Source organism: Macaca thibetana, chromosome 1 (assembly GCF_024542745.1).
Source record: "Macaca thibetana thibetana isolate TM-01 chromosome 1, ASM2454274v1, whole genome shotgun sequence".
NCBI lineage: Eukaryota > Metazoa > Chordata > Mammalia > Primates > Cercopithecidae > Macaca > Macaca thibetana.
Window position 1 is genome coordinate 7,475,844 of NC_065578.1, and position 15,254 is coordinate 7,491,097.

The 15,254-nt window shown below is 46.5% G+C and overlaps 1 protein-coding gene and 1 long non-coding RNA gene across 3 annotated transcripts in view; one reads left to right on the forward strand and one right to left on the reverse strand.

The window, feature by feature from the left end:
* RERE (arginine-glutamic acid dipeptide repeats) overlaps positions 1-15,254 on the reverse strand; it is a 392,536-nt gene that overhangs the window by 14,134 nt on the left and 363,148 nt on the right.
* Positions 11,866-15,254, forward strand: part of LOC126953818 (uncharacterized) — a 28,931-nt gene continuing 25,542 nt past the window's right edge. For both annotated transcript variants that reach the window (XR_007725366.1, XR_007725367.1), the window contains exon 1: positions 11,866-12,575. This is a non-coding gene — a long non-coding RNA (uncharacterized LOC126953818). The remainder of the gene's footprint in view (positions 12,576-15,254) is intronic.

Here is a 15,254-nt window from a genome sequence, read left to right on the forward strand (position 1 = left end):
CCACAGCCTCCACCCGGCTCCATCTGAAGGCCCACATCTGACATGCCGGCACGATGTCCAGAGGCAAGCACTGGGCTTGGCAAAGAAAGACTATGTTGACAAAGAAAGACTACAAGAGGACAGACACAGCGGTGCTGATGCAAAGGTGAAATGTCACACATCCAAGGCCTTTTCATGGCCCAGCAGAAACAAAAGCAAGACATCTTTTTGGAAATATAGCAAATGTAAGCTTTTTAAAGAAAGGGCACTTTGGGCACCCCCAGCCCTCAGGGCGCTGCAGGCTGCCGTCTCACCCTACACACACAAGACGATTTCTTAAACAACCAAGATAAAGTCTCTTTACCTAAAACTAAAACTAAAAAAAAAAAAAAAAAAAAAAAAAAAAAAAAAAAAAAAAAAAAAAAAAAAAAATCAGTCAAGTGAGACAGCACAGAGCACCCGGTTCCCCTCTAATTAAATCAACACTGCAGAAAGTCTATCAGCTTGGCGATTAGATGCTGGGAGTTGTCTTGGAGGTACCTGCACCCCCACTTTGCCTCATCAAACACTGTCTTGTGAATGGAGGAGCCAGAAAGAGAGAGGGCAAAGTGGCGGGGGGTGGTGGAAAGACTAGTGTTAGAAGGACTAAAATAGACAAACCAAATAAAGACATGTAGCTGCCACGTGACAAACTCACCCAATCAGACCAGGTTTCACCCAAAACACCCCCAGAGGAAACGGCCTCAGAACACAGTGACAAGAGAAGTGGGCAGATTTTAGGTGGGGGAGTGGCTTCCGCAAGGCAGGGGATGCCTGTGCATTTAATACTTGACTGCCCACAGCTGCATCTTATGCCTGGGCATTTTTCTAAGAAGTGGGACCACGGCTGTAGTCCCTAAAGGAGGGCTGGAAGGGCTGGAATGCCTTGAAGGAGGGCTGACTGGCCTATAAAACCCATCACATGGATCTCCTGGAGCACTGGCTGTGTCTCAACCTCCTCAAGCACTTAACGCTTAACAAATCACTCCTGATCACCAGTACCTAGCAGATGAAGCATAACCCCAGGCCAGCGGGGCCAGGGAGCCACCTCAGGACAAGCACACTCATGTCCCTACACGTATGTGTATGCGCCCACCCCTCGGTTCCATGAGATGGGAACTGAATGATAAGGGGAAATGCAGATACTGCCGTTGGAATTGCTGACTGGCTTCTCTCCCATGCTAGTCTAGGAATGCGAGCTACAACTGTCCCCGAGCTACAACTGGGGATGAGCATCCTGGCCCCTAAGGTCATCATCTGTGAACATCCTGGCTCTTTTCACTTCCCACTTTCCAGACTTGGAAATGCATTTATCTATACTGCTCCTAGGTGTTGGCTAGAGGGAAGATTCATAAATCCTGCTAGGGGATTATCACTGCTGACATAAACGCTGACCTGTGTCTGGTTTTCCTCTGAGAAAATATGGAAGACAAGTCAAGGCAGGGAGCAGTCCCACTCCAATACTCTGTCCAAGTGTCGTGCTTCATGAGCTCAAAAGGGCAACGGGTGCTGTGGTAAGTCACAGCCCATCCCAGAGCTTGAAAGCAGCATGAGAAAAAACTCACAGTGGTTCCTTCTACTTCCTCAGTTCAAGTCATTTTAGGAGCTACTCAATGATAAAAGCTTGGGATGTGGCCGGGCGTGGTGGCTCACGCCTGTAATCCCAGCACTTTGGGAGGCTGAGGCGGGTGGATCACGAGGTCAGGAGATAGAGACCATCCTGGCTAACACGGTGAAATCCCGTCTCTACTAAAAAAATACAACAAATTAGCCGGGCGTGGTGGCGGGCGCCTGTATTCCCAGCTACTCAGGAGGCTGGGACAAGAGAATGGCGTGAACCCAGGAGGCGGAGCTTGCAGTGAGCTGATCACGCCACTGCACTCCAGTTTCGGCGACAGAGGGAGACTCCGCCTCAAAAGAAAAAAGAAAAAAAAAAACCTTGGGATGTAAGAAGAAATGCAAAGCTATAGGAGACAAAAGGGAACAAAAATGGGAGAGAAAAATCAAGTAAGAAGGTGGTACCTGAGCTTCTGCCATACCTCCAAGTTTTACCTGAAGGCTGTCAGAAAGCAGCAACCTGACCTTTCTAAATAGCATTTGTCTATAATGCAATATTGCTACACACAGTTATAATCAATTATTCCTATTTATCAAATACGTATGTTTTGAAATGGCTTTAAAAGATAGTAACCTGCAGATCCCAGGTTAAGGGAAGAAGCCAGGCGCAGCAGTTTACGCCTGTAATACCAGTACTTTGGGAGGCTGAGGCAGGAGAATCACTTGAGGCCAGGAGTTCAAGACCAGCCTGGGAAACATAGTGAGACTTAGTCCCCAACCTCAAAAAAAAAAAAAAAAAATTAGCTGGGCATGGTGGTGTGCACCGGCAGTCCCAGCTACTTGGGAGACCAAGGCAGGAGGACTGCTTGAGGCCAGGAGTTCAAGACGAGCCTGGGCAACAATCTCTACAAAAAAGTTTAAAAAACTAGCCCAGCATGGTGGTGTGTGCCTATAATACCAGCTATTGAGGAAGCTGAGGCAGGAGGATCACTTGAGCCCAGGAGGCTGAGCTACGTAGCTCACGGCTGACCTGCAGTGAGCTACGACTGTGCCACTGCACTCCAGCCTGGGCAACAGGGCGAGAGCTCAGCTCTTTAAAAAAAATAAGATTTAAAAACAAGAAGTCAGAGTTCAGTGAGGTAAGAAACTGCCCTATGCTAGACAGAAAAAAGGCTCAACTTTCAAACCTTTGCTCCTGGCACCACTGTTCTCTGCCAACAAGTGAAAAAAATAAAGACAAAAGAAAGAAATCTAACATTGAAATCAACATCAACTTTTTGTTGACACTAAAGTAACACCCCGTAAAGAAGTAGCAGAGTCCAGAACAGGTTTCACCATCTGAGTGCCAAGGATGAAAATGACCAGACAAAAGGACTGTCCTCCACAGCAGTGAAGTCACAGGTGGTAAGAACGGTAAACTTACAATTCAGGAAGGTGACGGACTGACCAGAACTGTCATACACTGCTGGTGGAAATACAGAATGCTCAAACAATTATATCTATCAAAAACCCAGCGATTCTTCTCTTATTTACTCAAAAGAAAAAAAAAAATTCTCACACAAAGACTTTTCCGGATCCATTCATAGAAACTATTCTTTTTTTCTTTTGAAATGGAGTCTCACTCTGTTGCCCAGGCTGGAGTGCAGTGGCACGATCTCTGCTCACTGCAAGCTCTGCCCCCCCGGGTTCACACCATTCTCCTGTCTCAGCCTCCCGAGTAGCTGGGACTACAGGTGCCCACCACCACGCCCAGATAATTTTTTTTTGTATTTTTAGTAGAGACAGGGTTTTACCATGTTCGCCAGGATGGTCTTGATCTCCTGACTTTGTGATCCGCCCGCCTCAGCCTCCCAAAGTGCTGGGATTACAGGCGTGAGCCACCGTACCCGGCCAGAAACTATTTTTAACAGTCCAAACTGGAAATGACCTAAAGGCCCACGAGCAGGAGAATGGATAAACAAACAATGGTATCCCCACATTCACTAGACTACGACTTGGGAATTAAAAGGCACAGACCAATGACACATGCAATGACATGGGTGACTCTCAATGACACCATGCTGCATGAAAGCAGGCAGACAGGACGGTGGGTGCTGCATGACTCCTTTCCAGAAATCACAAAAACCAAACTAGTGGTTGCCGAGAGCCTGGAGGGTGGGGGACAAGAAACTAAAAGAACTCAGGCAAGCATTCCGGGGTGATGAAAATGCTCTATAAGTTGAATGTGGTGTCACTGACACAAATGTATACAGCCGTCAAATCTCACGAAACTGTGTACTTAAAGTGGGTGCATTTTTATGGTATTTATACCACATATGACAGGCATACCAATTTTACGTCAATAAAGCTGACGAAAAACAACAACAAATCCAGGCCAGGTTTTATTAGCTGCCTCTCAACCACTGTTATGTCTACCAAGGGATTCAACACTGGAATGGAGCGAATCTAGGATTGGAAATGGCATATTGGTGACTGCATGGGTGGCAAGGTCTTGAGCACAAACAAAAGAACATGTCGGGGAAAGCTCTGGTTCTACAAATAGGGAATGAAGCAGCTAGAGGCCTCGCCAGGAATGAAGTCAATTGAACTTTAATCAAACATGCATAGTGTGTGCTGCAGAGACCTGCTGCACATAAATTCAGGGAACAAAAGCTGTTGCAGAAATCAATAGCTTACTGAAACATTAACACAGGCAATCATTAATCAAAAGGCAGCTCCACAAAGGCAGCCTTGCAAATTAGCTCCTGATTTTGCTTGCAAGCAAACACAGAGGTATAAATGTTGTCGACATGAATGGCCTATAATGATCATTTTGCTCCCGATGCTCTCACCTCATCTCACAACAAGGTCTCACAGTCAACATATCTTATGTCTCAGTGCTATAATTGCACACAGCATGAGGAACTCAACTGGTTTAGTGCCTGGGCAGAAATGGGAAAGGAAGGGGGCGAAGTCATCTCCAACTGACAGTGTTACTGGCTGCAGCTCTTGCCAAGAGAAGTGCTCAAATCCACTGGGCTATATTTAGCAGATTCTCTCTCCTTTCCTTTTTCTATTGGCGGTGGGGGGCTAAATTTTTCCCACAGGTCATATGCAAAAAGCCACTGGCAATGACAGGAGCTTGGCTCCTGGACTTAGGAGTCTCTTCCTAGCAGAGCTGTCTTTCCAGGGTATATACTAAAACAGAATTAAGAAAATAAGCACCATTAGGTTCCTCTAATTTCCCATAAAAAGAAAAACAAGGGGAAGGGAATGCCACACATGGAAGAAGAGAGAGGGGAGAAGTAGTAAGCTGCCTGGCACCAGGCAATCTGGGTGAGGGGCCTCAGGAGAGAAAGAAAAAGCTAAGGACGCAGAGTCAGCTGACTCTGGGCCTAGTGGGGGACAGCTCAATGGTAGCGGCTCCTGCCATCCAGGGGCCTGCTGGGCTCAGACCACTTTCTCCTCCTTAGCCACCACTTTACTTCTGCCCCACCAGGGTTAGGATGCCAAGTCTATCAAGTTCACACATACAACATAAGACATCAGCGCAGGTCTTTAAGAGCTCCCTCTGCTGCCTGGAGCAACAGGGGCTGGGGCTGCCTACCTCCTAGAGGCTGGCTGTACCCATTTCAGGTATTAATACTGGTTCTGCCGTTCTGGCCAGGCCCAGTTCTGCTTTACCGTGGGTAAGTGATAGGTGACCCGATGCAGGGGCCAAGTGGGTGCCCCTGTCTATGTGCGTGTGTGCACAGATGTGAGCAGGGTCTCCTTCCAGGCTTTCCAACAGGTCAATTTACCTGCACGCATGTGCTAAAGTGAAACACTATCCACCAACACAAATGCTATTTAATTTCCCGCAGGCACTGGAATGCTATGGGAAGAGAACCTGTAACCTGTCCTGCCCAATTAAAAAATAAGAATTCTTTCTTTTTTTTAAAGTAAGATAAACTACATGTTTTCTCTCTTTAGGGGCATGGGGGAGTGCAAAAGTAGAACAGATTATTAAGAGGAAGGCACTGCAAGCATTTTGAATATAAAAGGCTCATTCGTAGCAAGCATGCCTGTTTCCAGTACAGGGCCCAGCTTCTCTTCTGCCTGAGCCCAGCACAAACTCCTCAGACAAGATCCTCTGAGAGGCTGACATGGAGGGAGGAGAAGGTTAAATCAATGGTTTCTGCTGTCTCATATTAGGAGCATAAGGGTACACCCAAGATTGAGTCCCATTGTTTTTGGTAATTATATCATTATTACCACATCACCCAAGAAGTCTGGACACCCCCTGAGGAAGAGGAGGGACTGCAACAGAAGATGAGGTCTGGGGACCCCCACACATGGCATCCAGGGTGTCTGCAGCCTGCCACCTACCATCAGGTCTTGTGTGCGTGTGTGTGTGTGTGTGTGTTTTAAATTAAGCCAAAGGACTCAGTCCTTTGTAAATAACCATATACACACTCCCTTTCAATTCAGTGCATGGTGAGCAGTGAGAATCTTCCATTGTCACAACACGGTTTTACGACCAACAGCAAAGAATGATGAGGACTGCTGGCCTTACAGCTATGTTAAGGAAGGCCCTGGAACACCAGTTTCCTGCCTCCTTGTCCACACAGACAGAGGGGAGATGTAGGCAGGCACGTATCTAAACCAGATCCCTGCAGCGTCGCATGTGCCCAGGCTCCGGCCTTGTGCCACTAGTGAGGGTCAGCTGCAGCCCCTCTCTTTTTCACCAGCAAAGTTTCCAATGGGCACCCTTTCTGGGCCACGCATCGTCCACTAACAAGGAGGGGGCAGTCTGAGAGATGGGGGATCAGGAGGTAGGCCTGGAAGCTTCTCATGGATAACAGGGTTATAAACACAGTTTCCTTCTGAAGCTATTTCACAGGTCCTCGAAGCCCACCTCCCACTATCAGCTGAGCAGACTGTAGTTATGTGATGGGACAGGAGCCACCAGGGTCAGGGCTGCTGAGTGCATATCCTTGTATACAACTGATCCCATCTCAGAGTTTTAAAAAGTAAGCATTTAGAAGAAATCATTTTAATTATTTAAGACACATGATTATCTGTTCCTATGGCTAAACAAATATTTTAACATGAATACAGAAGGAGCAGCTAAATAATCTCTATACAATGCCTTAACTCTCTATGCTAATGTGCAATCAGAATCAGAATGTTGTTCCCCTGCTAAAACTTCTGTTTGAAAAAATGCCCTACAGTTATCATCTGGCTCCTTCTTTGGTGGTTCATGCAAAAGGCATGAAGAAATCCACCCCTTCCTTACTGGATGAAGTGGAGAGATCTAAAACTTTTTATTAAGATATGTTTTTTCAGGGAGAAATCCCAGCAAGCAACAGATAATAAAAAAACAAGGCCTCAAATTATGTAGGGGCAGAGAGGGAGAAAGAAACACGGTGCAGAGCTGCTTCCTAAATCCGGGTCCAGAGAGCGGCCCAGAGAGTGACCCAGGCCATGAGGAAAGAGCTCTGGCCCTGAGAGCCGGTCCCAGGGAGTCGGCATGCAACGCTGTCCCCTGAAGAGCTGCTCTAACGGGAGTGCTCCAACGCTGCTGCTGAGCGGAGCTGGAAAATTTCCTGGCATGGAATCCTAAGCGAGTCATTCTTTCCTTTCCCTCCCTAACGATTCAAGGGCTGGATCTGACAACTGTTCAGAACATCTGAGGTGAGAAGCCGGGCACTGGGCAGAACCAACAGCGATATTCAGGAGCAGCCACCTTCTACAGATCTTTTTCCAGCAGGCAACTGGTTGTCTTCCAGTAACAACTCTGGTAATTAAAGCACTGTTCTCCTGGGCTCCTTCTTTTGTTAACCAACCGAATCCTCTAATCCCTAAAGGAGCCTGGCACTGTCAGCGGACTCTGCTGCTAATCGTTAAATATCACCTCTGTGGTCTCCGAGTGCAGCAGGGAAAATGATGATCTGCTTGAAGGCACATGCAGAGAAGTGGCATTCTGAAATCTCAGCCTCCTACGTTCAAGAGGCTGAAGGGCTCTGATCTAAACCACCACCCACGAGGAAGCCCACAGTGAGGAGGCAGCTGCCTCCAGGCAAGGCAGTCCCTCGGTGCCACCTCCAGATCCTCTTCTGGGGAAAGGCAAAGGGAAGGGAGGGAAGCACGTGAAGGTCTTGTGGGTTTAACTTGTAAACAGGTGGGGCCAGTCTAAGACACTCACAGAGATGGTTCCTTACCCAGGCACTTTTTCGTAACATTAAAAAAAAAAATCAGTTAAATTTTTTTTTTTAAAAAAACAATTATTACCACTACATTTGTACAGTGCAAAGGAACTGAAAGAGCTCAATATTTCTGCCAACACTGAACACTGTAATGAGATTTCCTAAGCTCTGTGTTGTTCTGGTTGATGAGCTCAGTCACTTGCTGATCCCACCCTGGCCCCACCTCCACTCAGACGTCTGGACCTAAGGTCCTGCCACAGCTTTTCCTGGGCCGGCCCTCTCCTGCTGCATAGACTACTGAGTCTTCGCAAAGCCCCGCTAGTGCCTTGCCACTTCTTCTCCAAACTGGCAGAGGTTCCTCAGGGCCTAAGGAACAAAGACCCAGCTGCTTGACTACTTCTTCTGAGTCTTTCTCTGTGTTGCTGGAAGACCCTTCTACCATATTCCCCTGCCTCACGGCCTTTGGCTTATGTCAAACACAATGGCCAGTTTTCTGTTCCTCAGTGTTCTCCTGCCTGCGGGGTGAGCCCCCGAGCCCCGTACACCCCCACCTCCTCCATGTCCAGGCCCTAGTCCTCCTCATCACTCAGAACTCAATTCATCACATTTGCTGCCTTCTTCTCCATGAAGCCTTCCCTTCACTCCACTCCCCCACTACTGGGCGGCACCATACTGTTTTCACTCCTACACCTTTTCATTCCCGCCTCTGTGCTGGCACGTACAGGCTTCCCTGAGTTGTAACCACACATGGGCCCACCCAACTTGCTGAAGTACGTGCTCATCTCATCTGGGAGTACTCCATAGGTCTAGGACAACATCTTGAATAGGTATTCAGTAAACATCTGATGAAATGATTATTTCCGGAGAATTAAAATTCACCTGAAATTAAAAGGATAAAACTTTTAAGAAATGGATACCGAATTATCACTTTCTTATTTTGCCAAGTAAGGTCATTAGAAGTAACTGCCTCCTGATCTCATCATTATTTTGTAAATGACATTTTATCTCCAAAAAGGTAAACAAAAAAAGTTCTTTGATTACATTTACTGTTACGAAAAATGGCTACATTTATTTCTCATGGGCCAGTGAAAACGCAATCCATGTGCCGACGTTTGGAAGTGGCTGCTCTGAAGGTGAGTATCATGGACTGGTGGCTTCGGAAGCCCCTGAAAATGCTTCCTCACTCAGCAGCTTTATTTACAAACAAACAAGCAAACAACCTTTTACTTGGCTATGAAATCTACAATGATAACTAAGCTAGCCATATCTTTTTATATCTTAATACATTATATCTTTTATATATACTTTATCTTCATCTTTATATTTTATCTTCATAGACACCCAAATAGATACACTTTCATTTTCCCTGCTTTACAAATGAGGCAACCGAGGCACAGTGACATGAAGCCATGTGGCCAAGTTCAGTTTCAATGAAGTCTAAAGGCCCTTAACCTTAGACTCTGCTGTGCTGCTGCTCTAAAAAGTCTGACAGTCATGGTTTAATGCACTAACAGGAAATAGCCATCTAGATTTTTTTAAGCGAGGGGCGCAAATTTGGGTTATCTTTGATCTCTGGAATCTCTGGAGTTCAATGCAATAGCATCTTAACCCTCATACCTGGACTTTCAGCAGTTATGGCTGAAGAACACAAAAGATCCCTGTGCATCCTGATAACAACAGGATGCCAGCCTTCCCAGCTCAGGGTAGAGCCCCCACCCCAGCACCCATGGACTACAGAACTGCACCTGCTTGAAGCAACTTCAGGCGCACCCAAATCAGAAGCACATTTGGTAGCCGTAAGTGAAGATTTAGAATTATGTACATGTCTATAGAAACGCTTTCTGCTTCCTGTACCAAGAACAACCTCTATGACGACATGAGATAGACACTGGGAGCCTACAACCATGAACTCTCCCCACCTCACTACCTACTTACCATACCTCACACCACCCACCAGCTTGTGATATAGGAGAAGCCCTCTGGCCTACTTTTGGCTCTAGGTGACATATGTCCCAGAAATGTGCCAATAAGTGGCCTTCACCTGCCTCTTGATCCAAAAGCAGTGATGCCTGAGTGTAGACAAGGCAGAGTCCCTAAAGAGATACGGGCTCTGCCCCAAAAAAGATGTTTGCATACACCTACTATACAAAGCATCTTTCCAAACTGCTTCCAGCTAGAAGTATGTATTTAAATCCGTGGCTCCGAACTGTGGCTCAAAACCATACAGGTGTTGGCTGGATCCCAGGGTGGGTCCGCTGAACCTCTAATGACCTTATTGCTACCCACTGCAAGTAGATGTATTAAAAAAAATTATATTCATTGATCAAGCAATAGATAACTATTCGTTTGCTTGCTTGTTTGTAAATAAAGCTGCTGAGTGAGGAAGGGCTGACAGTGGCTTCCTAACTTCCAACTTAACTAAAAAATAATAGTAATTAAAATAATTTAAAAATAAATAACAGATTTAGAAACCACTCATTTGAAGGCAAAGATTGAGACCACTGCAAAACAGTCTAAAGCCCAGGCTGAGCTGAAAGACTCCCACCACAGGTGGGGAATCACCCCGGTTTCTGGCCTGGAAGCCCTGGGCAGTTCTGACACGATTTCACTTACATGGAACCCACACACGACGGCCCCCTTGGAGGTTTTTATTTCTAAACTTCTTGGAGGTTTATTTCTTGTTTTACTGAACTGTTTGTTTAAATACAGGCTGTAAATATTTTAAGTGTAATAATGCTAATACCAGAAATATCTTGTTTCCTCAGTAGAGCCTCCCAAACCCCAAGAATTCATTTGTTGACATCACTTTTCTGTGCTGTCAGAAGCTGAACACTTCATTATTTCCTGAATTCATTTTATTAGAGTTCAGAAACAGGGCAAGCGGGATTTCACTGCCGTTGGTTCTATCGCTACCTCACCTTTCTTGATGTTTTCTAGTTCCTGTAACAAAATCACAATTCTACCAGCAAAGGGGGAGACGAAAGAAAAAACGAAAGCCATAAAACTGTTAAAACTACCATTCTCTATCTCGTCAACATTTTTCTATTTATTGGCCTTTCATTATATGTGCAATCTTATTATCCCTGCACAGCATCAAAGTGACATCCGTCAGGGTCACCCTATAAAATATACATCAGCAATGTAACATTTAATGACGGGAGCGGGACGAACGATGAAGGAGAGAGCGAGGCCTGCCGCAGGACATTTGAAAGGGATCATCAGTTATATCTGTGCATTTCCCGAGGTGATAACTGAATGACAGGGGCTGGAGGGAAATCCATTTTTGAGCTCAGAAAAGATAGTTAGGAGAAAAATGTTTTTGTATTGGAAGCATGTAATGACTGCCAGGAAATGAGAACAGCTACTCTAACAACACTGCTTCTTATATTTTATGGATTTTATGGATGCACAGCAGATTATCATGTATAATCCATTTCTGCAAGTTGAATTTTAAAATTCCTCAATACAAAGAAAGGAAAAGAAAGGGTACTTAATTTTGTCACTGTATTACCTTTAATAAAAGGAGCAGAAACAAAAATTACACTTCAAAGCACAAAAACACAATTACAGTACCGTACCCTCTTCAAGATGTGAACTGTCTCATCTTTCACCTGAATGTTGGACTTAACCTAAAGCAAGTATCTTAGAAAAATTCAGGCAAGCCCGCAAACCAGGCCTCTGCTTCTTTGTGCTCTTGTCTCAAACGTGCGGCCAGAGCCATTCTTTCACAGAGCCTTCCAGCAAAGAAGCTACAGAAAGGAAGGTGAGAGACTGCAGCTATCTTTATGCAACTGCATTGGCTGAACTGTGTCCTCCCTCAAATTCCTGTGTTGAAGTTCTAACCCCCAGCGCCTCTCAATGTGACTTTATTTGGAGATAGGCTCTTCCAAGAGGTGATTATGTTAAAATGAGATGGAGTGAGCCCTAATCCAATATGACCGGTTTCCTTATAAGAAGAGATGAGGACACAGACACCCACAGAAGGAAGACCACAGGAAGACACAGGGACAAGATGGCGTCTACAGCCAAGGAGAGAGGCCTCAGGAGAACCAACCCTACTGAACTTTGGTCTTGGACTTCCAACTTCCAGAACTGTAAGAAAATAAGTTCTGTTGCTAAAGCCACTCGGTCTATGTATTCTGTTACGGCAACCACAGCAGACTAATACAAAAGCCTAAGGACAGGGCTTCATGGTGAGCCTCAAGGAAAGGAGAGGAACCAGCAGAGGAAGTGAGGCCTGCAGAATGAATCTCTAAGCCCTGGGCTGTGAGACGGGGCTCATGAAGCTACCTGCCAGCAGTGAAGATGCAGTCTGCTGGGGGAGAAGAACAGGTGCCAAAGGGTAGAGCAACGTGGAAAATAGCCACATAATTTTCTACTTTAAGTGGGGCCAAACCTCACAGCTTATCCTAGCAGCTCTAAAGGGCAAATGCCACACAGTTCCCTCACAACGGCTGCATTCTGACCCAGGAGAACCAGCCCAACTCCAGAACAGCTCTCAGATGCTGTGGATCTAAGACGGCTGGCTCACATGAAGGGACACGGAGGAAGCAAGAGAACCACAAGATGGGAAGGAAAACTGTTGCCAACAGAACACAAAGGAAGAACCCTCCAGAGTCTCACAGGCAAATGTGTGAGGCTCTCTGACCACCACAACTCTGTGGTTCCAGGGGTTTCCAAGAGACTGCTCTGGGTTCCTCACATCAACAGGCACACCGCAGCTGAGAAAACACACATGACGGGAACCACCAGGGGTTGGGGTGTAATTTATGGAAACAGCCAAGGTCTCTGAATCTGTGACTGTGACATACGGGCTCCGAGGATTCTCTCCTGGTACGTATCTAAGTTTCCTCAAAGGTTCTTTACAGAGGACAGCTGGCTCTCCCTCAAGAGGCCCAGGAAGTGTGGGACTGGCAGCGCCACCCCATGCAGGCTGCTATGCATGTGGGGCCCATAGGGGGCACAAGGGGGTCGCTGTCTAGAGACTAGGAAGCTGCTCCCTACCCCAAAGGGAATTTGGAAAAATGATGGAGCTAACTCCCCAGAGGAGAGCCAGGAGCTTCCTTTTCCATTTAACACAGAACCTGAATGCCAGACGGACCTAGACCTCTGGAACACAATGTGTAACAGGGAAGCCTCTCGGGCTGGGTGGGATCACTTCACCTAACGCAGCACGTATGCCACAAACTCACCACAGCACACCTTAGCCTGCATCAAATCGTGGCAGCTCCTGTTCTGGAGACAAATCACCACTGTTGTCACGATGGGTGACCTCAGTCACCCCACTCCAACGCCCACCTCATGGCTGACATGGCGTGTGGCAGGAGGAGGTATGTCACTGTGCTCCTAGGACACACTATAACCCCAACCCTCCCACCCACACACATTTATGCTGGGATTGGTTTGTGATGCAAAGGCGCCCTTGGCCCTCTCTTGGGAAGTAACTTTTTCCTTCATGCCCACACTGCAAAAGGCCTCTCTTGGCATCAGAACATCTAACAGAGCCTCAGAGCAAGCCGTGCTGACGATGAGCTCTGCGTCCTCACTGCTCAAGCCTAGATCCCAGACACAACTCCCAAAAGTCAACAAGCTTTCCATTAAGTCAGAGCTTTTTTTCTTTTTCTTTTTTTTTTTTTTTTTTTTGAGATAGAGTCTCGCTCTGTCGCCCAGGCTGGAGTGCAGTGGCCGGATCTCGGCTCACTGCAAGCTCCGCCTCCCAGGTTCACACCATTCTCCTGCCTCAGCCTCCCAAGTAGCTGGGACTACAGGCGCCTGCCACCTCGCCCGGCTAATTTTTTGTATTTTTAGTAGAGACTGGGTTTCACAATGTTAGCCAGGATGGTCTCGATTTCCTGACCTCGTGATCCTCCCGCCTCGGCCTCCCAAAGTGCTGGGATTACAGGCGTGAGCCACCGCGCCCGGTCTTTTTTTTTTTCTTTTTTAAAACAGTTTTGCTCTGTCGCTCAGGCTGGAGTGCAGTGACATGGTCTCAGCTCACTGCAACCTCCACTTCCTGGGTTTAAGCGATTCTCCTGCCTCAACCTTCCGAGTAGCTGGAACTATAGGCACGTGCCACTGCATCTGGCTAATTCTTGTACTTTTAGTAGAGATGGGGTTTTACCATGTTGGCCAGGCTAGTCTCAAACTCCTGGTCTCATGATCCGCCTAACTTGGCCTCCTAAAGTGCTGGGATTACAGGCGTAAGCCATCAAGCCTGGCCCATCAAGAGGTTTTTTTAAAAGCTTGTGTTTCCAGCTGCACACGTGTGTTGAAAGGTTTCTGAAGCTTTCTGCAGTTGGAAACTCAAGCTTTTAAAAAAGCTCTTGACTTTCCAGCTGCAGAAAGCTTCAGAAACCTTTCAACACGAGTCAAAACCCTCAGCAATGAAGGAGAACAGAAAGGTAGAGATTTCTCTTTAAGGTGACTTCAGACTTGAGCCCGTGGCCCAGGAGACCCTCTGCTGATGGAGGAACCAAAGTCAGGGCAGAGAGGGGTGTTCCAGAGCTGGACCTTGGGGTCCTGGTCCTGAAAGTGCTCAGTGCTGCTGTAATGTCTGCCAGGGCTTTGGAGCCTCCATCTCTTACCACATTTGGCTTCTTGAGTCCTTCCCTGGGTAAAAGGGACCAATGGTTTTTCCCACATGTCCTGCCTCTGACCCCAGGCTCTCCTTGGGTGCAGACGCCTGGAATGCCGTTCTCCTGGTTGCTGCTGGCCCACCCTGCCAGCTCTATCTGCTGTCATCCACACCGCCTCATACACACTCTTTACTGACCCATAGGAAGCGAGTTTCTGATGCGCCTGTTTCCATGATTACCAACTCTCTCACTCAGCTGTGACCTTTCTGTGGCTCATACATCACTGAGTCCTGCAGGATATCAAGTTCTGTCTCTAACTTGATTCCCCTCCTCCCTTTCCTCCAACTGGACTCTAAACTGCAAGTGAATAGGGGATGTGGCCACTCTAAACCTTGTAACCTGAGCAATCATTAGGAGAGTGCCTGGCACAAGATGGGTGCTCAGGAAATGTTAATTTGAACTGAGATCTATCACAGACACACAGACGTATGAGAATTATACTGCACCAGAAATACATAAAACAGAGAAGTCACTAACAGTCATAAAAGTGAAATAACTTCAGTTTCAGTGATAAGAAATTTGGAAATCTTTCAGTGAACCATTTCAAAATTGAGCTAAATATACATAGATGGAAAATTAGTTATGAGAATCAAAATTCTTCAAGATAATTATTATTTCCCTTAATTTATCTGTACATTATAAAAAACAAAACAAAGAGTCCCTTGATCCATCTAATTAGTTAAGGTTACTCTCAAAATTGATAATGATTTCCCCAGCTCCGGGGATGCGCAAGTGTGAAATGAGAACAAGAGTCTTACGGGTAGTGTTCCTGCACATACGCGTATGCACTAACGTGCACTTGGAATTTACCAAACACATGTATTTTTTGTTTTACAAACCTACGATGAACCACACAAGCCTTGGCTCGACACTGTTC